The sequence below is a fragment of the Vidua macroura genome, chromosome 1, assembly GCF_024509145.1.
Source record: "Vidua macroura isolate BioBank_ID:100142 chromosome 1, ASM2450914v1, whole genome shotgun sequence".
NCBI lineage: Eukaryota > Metazoa > Chordata > Aves > Passeriformes > Viduidae > Vidua > Vidua macroura.
Genome location: NC_071571.1, coordinates 100,146,996 through 100,152,995, shown reverse-complemented (window position 1 = coordinate 100,152,995; position 6,000 = coordinate 100,146,996).

The window sequence follows — 6,000 nt, the reverse complement described above, 5'->3', positions numbered from 1 at the left end:
CCCTTTCCGTTCCCTCCCGTGTAGGCAGAGGGCGGTCGGAGCAGTTGCAGGAAAGGGCTGTGCGCTGTTCCTCCGCACCCGCTCGCCCCGGAGCGGCTCCTGCCCGGAGCGGAGCCGCGGCTCTGCGGAGCCGCCGGGGGCGGCGCGGCCGCGGCCGTAAGTTTGGCGTTCCCCGGGCTGGGGGCGGCCCGGCCAGCGCGGCTGGGACGGGCCGCGGGAACACCCAACACCTGGTATGGTGGGGAAACCGTGGAAAGTGAGAGCACTGGGACTATAGGCGCGTGGACACCTTCTGAGAAATAAGAGAACAATAGCATCACTCTTGACTCTTTGGAGAAGTCTCACAGACAAATGGGGAAGTGTGGTGGGGGAAGGGAGGACCACAGACTTCTGCAAAATATAGGCAGCCCAAAGTCCTGACAGTCTCAGTCCGTTCTGCCAAGCCACAGCGGCTGTCTTGCTTGGGCTCAAAGTCTGGCAGTGATGCTACAATGCAAAATATTAGAGACAATGAAATTTCCTGAGTTATTTCCCAGAGCTTTTGTCCTTCTGTGTCAAGGATGTTCTAGAGTTCGCAAATGTTGAAATTATGGGAGCTGTTTCTTTGATTAGTATTCAGCTAGTAAGGCTAGCTCTGCAGTGCTTGGCTGATGCTGACCCTTCCCCCTCCGCCCTGTCCCCCAGTCCATCCACATATCCACACACGGGCATGTCCTGCTTTCCTACAATAGGCTGGGTACACCAGTAGCAAGAGGGTTGTCATCTGGATTCTCAGACTTCTAGTTGCTAATGGAGGCAAAAAAAATCCCTTTTTGAGATACAGTTTAGCCTTTATACTGCTTTCAAAAGGTGAAGTAGTTCAGGTGAGCCAAGATTCTATAAATGATGCCTTCCCCAGGATGTGGGAAAGGATGGGAGATGGATAATTGTGATGTGCTCTGATTCTGGGAACTGAAATGCTGATACTTTCATCTTTTCCCCTTGCAAGGATAAAATCTTATATTCTGATAGATAACTTGCTCAAGCCAAACCAGAGACTTGAAAGGGCAGAGTATACTTCATAGTCTCTCTAACAAGACATCCTGCCTTGCAATTTTTCAGCTAAAACATAGGTGATTGTGCAGCTTTGCAGAAAATAAATTGCTTTTCCAGGACAAATAAATAAATACATAAAAGAGCCAAACTCCTGAGCATGCCAGTTTCTGAAACAGTCTCTCCTTGGCATTGATGCATGACTTTACTTTTCTATCTTTATTATATCTACTAATTGTTTCTGTGTTACATTATTTGAGTTTGCAGGGAATTGTTACTGGTGAAAGCTAGGTACTTTGTTTCTGAGAAAGGTGGGTCTACATAACCCCAGGTGCAGAGCTGTTCAGAAGGACAGTAGCATGAAAGTTGCATAACTAAATTAAGTTTGCTTACTATGTAGCTTCTGAAGGTACAACAGGTCAACAGATACAGATCAGCTGTAAAGTGATGCTGATTTTTTCTTAGCAATATTATAACAGTTTTAACGATGGGAAAGTGAGGTGAGGATATTTGGAAATGGTGCGATTGTGCCTCATTAGAGCTAGTTCAGTGCAACGGGTGTGTTACCATCTTTGGAGGAAAAAAAGAACACAAAACCCACTTAACAAACCCAAAAGAACTATCCAGGGACCAAATGTGCTATTATTTTTAAGTCCTTTTACAAAATTTTATAGCTTTTCTGTCTGCAACTACCAAGGGATCTAATCTAGACATACGCTTTTTTCAGGGTCATGAATAAAGGCTAAGTAAAATTCAAAAAACAGTTGCAGTAAAATCCACAGTAAGGGAGGGCCTAGCTCTGACAGTTTTTAATATTAAGTTAAGTAATATTAAGGGTTTGAGTACTCAATAAAGATTTAAAACTACCAGGAATATTAGGAATATATCAAAGGTAATAATCTGAGCTACCACTGCATGTTGGAAATGTGTGTCAGTTAATGTGAGTGAAAATACAAACATCAGTAATACAGCTTATTTTCTCGCAAAAAGCCATTAAAGATTGCAGTTTTAATCAAGGAACATTTCACCCTTATAATGGGAGACTTTACTGTAATTAAAGGCTGATATGGATCATTAGAATAGTGTTAAAAGTCAGATGACAGCCTCACAACTCTCCTAAGTCTACATTCATTGATTTAATAGCAAGGCACTATTGATTATTTGCTATTGATTTAGTAGCAAAATATTCTTATTTTTTCATGTAAAAAGGTAATTGTAAAGCATTTGTACAGCTGCAGATTAACTGTGAATTTTCTGATGAGAATGGATACAATATCCACATAGCTTTTCGCCTATCCTTTTCACGTATGATGGTGTGTACATACACGTGCCCACATTTTTCTATGTTTCTTCAGCAGTCAGAGACTTGACTGAAGAAAATCATTACTAATGCAAGACCTAGTTGTTCTAGTCCAACTTAAATTCCTACTTTGCTCTAAACCTGGCTAAGCCTTTTCTCAAAGGGATTCAACTCACAAATTGACTCTGATGTGTGATGAAAATAGAAAATATTTTAAACTTCAAGTGGTTTACAGATGAATATACTGCTTGGGAGTTAGTCCTAGTGATATCTAGTAAGTTTTTGCGTGTGTTTTCAGTCTATTGACTTCAATATCTGATCTGTTCAGCGGTTCTTCAATGAAGGCCTTTCTTGAGCCATTCCTTTTCCTTTAGTTTATCACACACATTTTTTCTTGTACGCTTTCATGCTACTACTGGGTATTGTTATATTGTGGCAATAAAAATCATTAAATTCTATCTGAGGAAGGGTGCATAAAATAGATGGTTACTTCAGTTCTTCCTGTCAAACCAGGCTTAACTCTAAGCAGTAATGCAGGAGTGCCTCCTCTGGGAATTCAGCAGTTCTGCAAGAAAGTCATCCCTAGGCATTATGTGACGTTCTTCAGCTGAAATGAGGCTGCAAAAATTGAGCTTGTGGAAATTTAAATATTTGCCTTGATTGGTCCCAGATCCAAAAATACTGCTGGTGTTTCTTTTCAATAACTGATCAAATTAGCATAATCCTTCCCAGCAGCTTAGATCTTTCAAATGCACCACAGCAAGGTGAAAAACCAATAAAACCCGTTCACATGGAGAAAATGATACTAGAAAAAAAAAAGATCTTTCTTCTGCTAATTTTGCATGGCGAAGAAAACAAACTTACCAAGGACCCAAACAATTTAGCACTCTAGACACGTGCAATCTTATGATCAACTGCAGAGCAGTATAAAAGACCAAAAGCTGTTGCCTGGTTTTCTTTATGATATTTTTTAAGCCATATAATTTGTTGCAGTGTGCCTAGTGTTTTTTTGTCATCTCATCAGGTCCTTTTACCTGAGTCAGAGGGTATTGGAGCCAGTTTAGTGTAACAGTGCCATATGTTTGGAGCAGTGATAGTTTTTTGCTTGATAACCAGATGCAGACTGCAGGATGTGCACTACATTTACAGATCTCCCATGTGAATATTTAGGCCAGTTAGCGGCAGGAGGTTGTGGTCTGTAGTTGTAATGTCATCTGGCACAGGGAGTTAATAGGTTTCATTGTACTGCCTTGACTTGCAGAGCTTCATTTCATCACAGGGTCCCCACCTCACTTGCTCCAAGGCACCCTCCTTTTCTTTTTTTCTTTCTCTGAAAAAAGTGATAACCAGACATTGCAATTGACACCGTAATTAGACCTGATATCTTCTCAAAACCTTTTTGTCTCAAGTACCACATCCTGTTCGTATGCCTGTGAAGGAGTCTCCTGTAATATTTAAGGTGTGTGACATGGAGGAGCTGCAAGCTTGTAACAAAGGGGAAGTTTCTCTGCCACTAAATGTAGCACCCTGTCCAATGGGCATTGTAAAATTGAATGTCAAAGCATAAATATTTCAGTGCGAGCAGTCCAGCTGTCAGGGGGCTCACCTGCTGGTTCTACTTTGTTTAAGAGATCATGGTTCAAGATCCAGTGGCAACAGTCACCCTTGGAATTATTTCAACACCCTGGCTCTGACTTTACTGAATCACTAAAGTAGAGAAAAAACAAAAAAAAAAAAACCCATGGGATAGCTGCATTGTTGACCAAGCTAATGCAAGATTTACTAGCAGGTGGTGGCTGCTAAGTCAGTGAGGTCCATATTTGTGCAGTAAATTTTGCAATGGTATCAAAAATTGAAGGAATTTGATGAAAGGAGAATAAAGGGGCAGGAGAGAGGATGAGGGAAGAGAAGGCAATAAAATAGGAGTGGTAAACTCTTCAGTTACAACTTCAATGAGTGGCTGACAGTGAGATTTCAAACTAGAGTATTGCAATCCACACTGATGGAGTTTAGTAATGGAAAAGGGTTTGGATTTCCACTTCTTCCTGAAGCATTTTACTTGTTAGAAACACTTCAGGACAAAATATGCTGAAGGACAAAATCCTCTGTTGGGTTGAAGAGGTTGACAGGAAAATGATATGGTTCATAGATTAAGCTGGCACTGTGACACTGGTAGCAATGTGTGAGCAGAAGTCTGCAGGAATTTGCATTTTGGCTGCAAAGGTTAGGTGGTGCAAAGATGATCTCACGAGCATTCAGCAAACTGCCCTACAGGGCTGGGGAGATCTCAGATGTGGGGAAGGAGGGCTTCCAAGATGATATCTCTGAGACTGAAAACTTGTCCTTATCTACTGGTGCTTATTGTGTCACGCAAACAATGAACACTAGACGTGATGAGTTGTTTCAGAAATTATGGAGTGAAGCAAAATATTCAGAGAGATTTTCAGTGGGTGTAAATTACCCTTAATTGCTTGCAGTGAGAGGGACTATTCCTTTAAGTTGAGGATCTTATTCATGATCTGAATGTTTTCAACAAATCAAGATTGCCCCTTGGAGACAGTGCATAATAGTGTCTTTTTGACATTAGCAGATTGTTTTGGTAAAGTAGAGTAGTAACATTTTTCAGATTAGCAGTGTATACCAGTACACTGTGGCTTAAATATAGATTAATTTTTGCACAGTAGATGGGAGAAAATGTAAGGTTGATGATGTATAGTGAATGAAAAGGTTAATATTTTTTTCAAATGTGTATTCTTCAGTCTGAGGTTTTATGTATCAGCCAGCTATTTAACAACATAAACATGGATATTTAGTGGATTTTTTATGTTTATTTTTTGGGGGTTTTGTGGGTTTTTTGATTCTTACAGCTGCTCACTTGGACAGCATGTTACTGCTCAGTTAAGACATGCTACCTTGCACTGTACAGATCACATAACGTACTCTCCAAATTACACACCAGTTCTTTTACTTTGTATTTTTCATATTTTTGATTGCCGGGACTACATGTAAAGTAAATAGGGAAAACGAGCTGAGATGTGAAAGCTAGAGTTTAATGCTTTAAATACACTAGCAGACTTTTATTTTTAAAGGCCTAAGTTACTTTTTAGGTTGGCAAAGTGTGAATGAGGAGATATGATTGGTTTACCCCTATTTGGGGAGGGGAGTAGCATTTGGGAGATGAGAAACAAATTGTAAAGGTACCCTTTTATTCTAGAGTAGTTAATTATATCAATTAAAGGCGTAAATATTTCTCAGTTTTGTATATTCTGAATCTTGTTTGTGCAGAAAGAGATGGCATTTGGTAAAAGAGCATCTTTAAACAAAAGGTACAAAGTGGTTGCAGGTCAGTTTTGCCATCACACTCAAGTCAGCAAACACAGATGACAGTGAAGACACTGGAATCAGAGCACTGAATACCCTCTGTCGCTGTCAGTGTTAGTTTTATCCACTGCTGCAAGTGCAACCCTGAACACTCAAGCTGTGACTTAATGAAGAAAAAAACCCCAACAATACCTCTTAGTTTTCAATTTTATGAATCCTGTGACATTGCTTATGTGATCTTGTGGACTTGATACTTATCGACATCACAAACAAGTGATGTTGAAGTGCTAGTTATGCTTGGAAAAAATTAATCAAAAAAATCTGTATAAAATGTATATCTATCTATA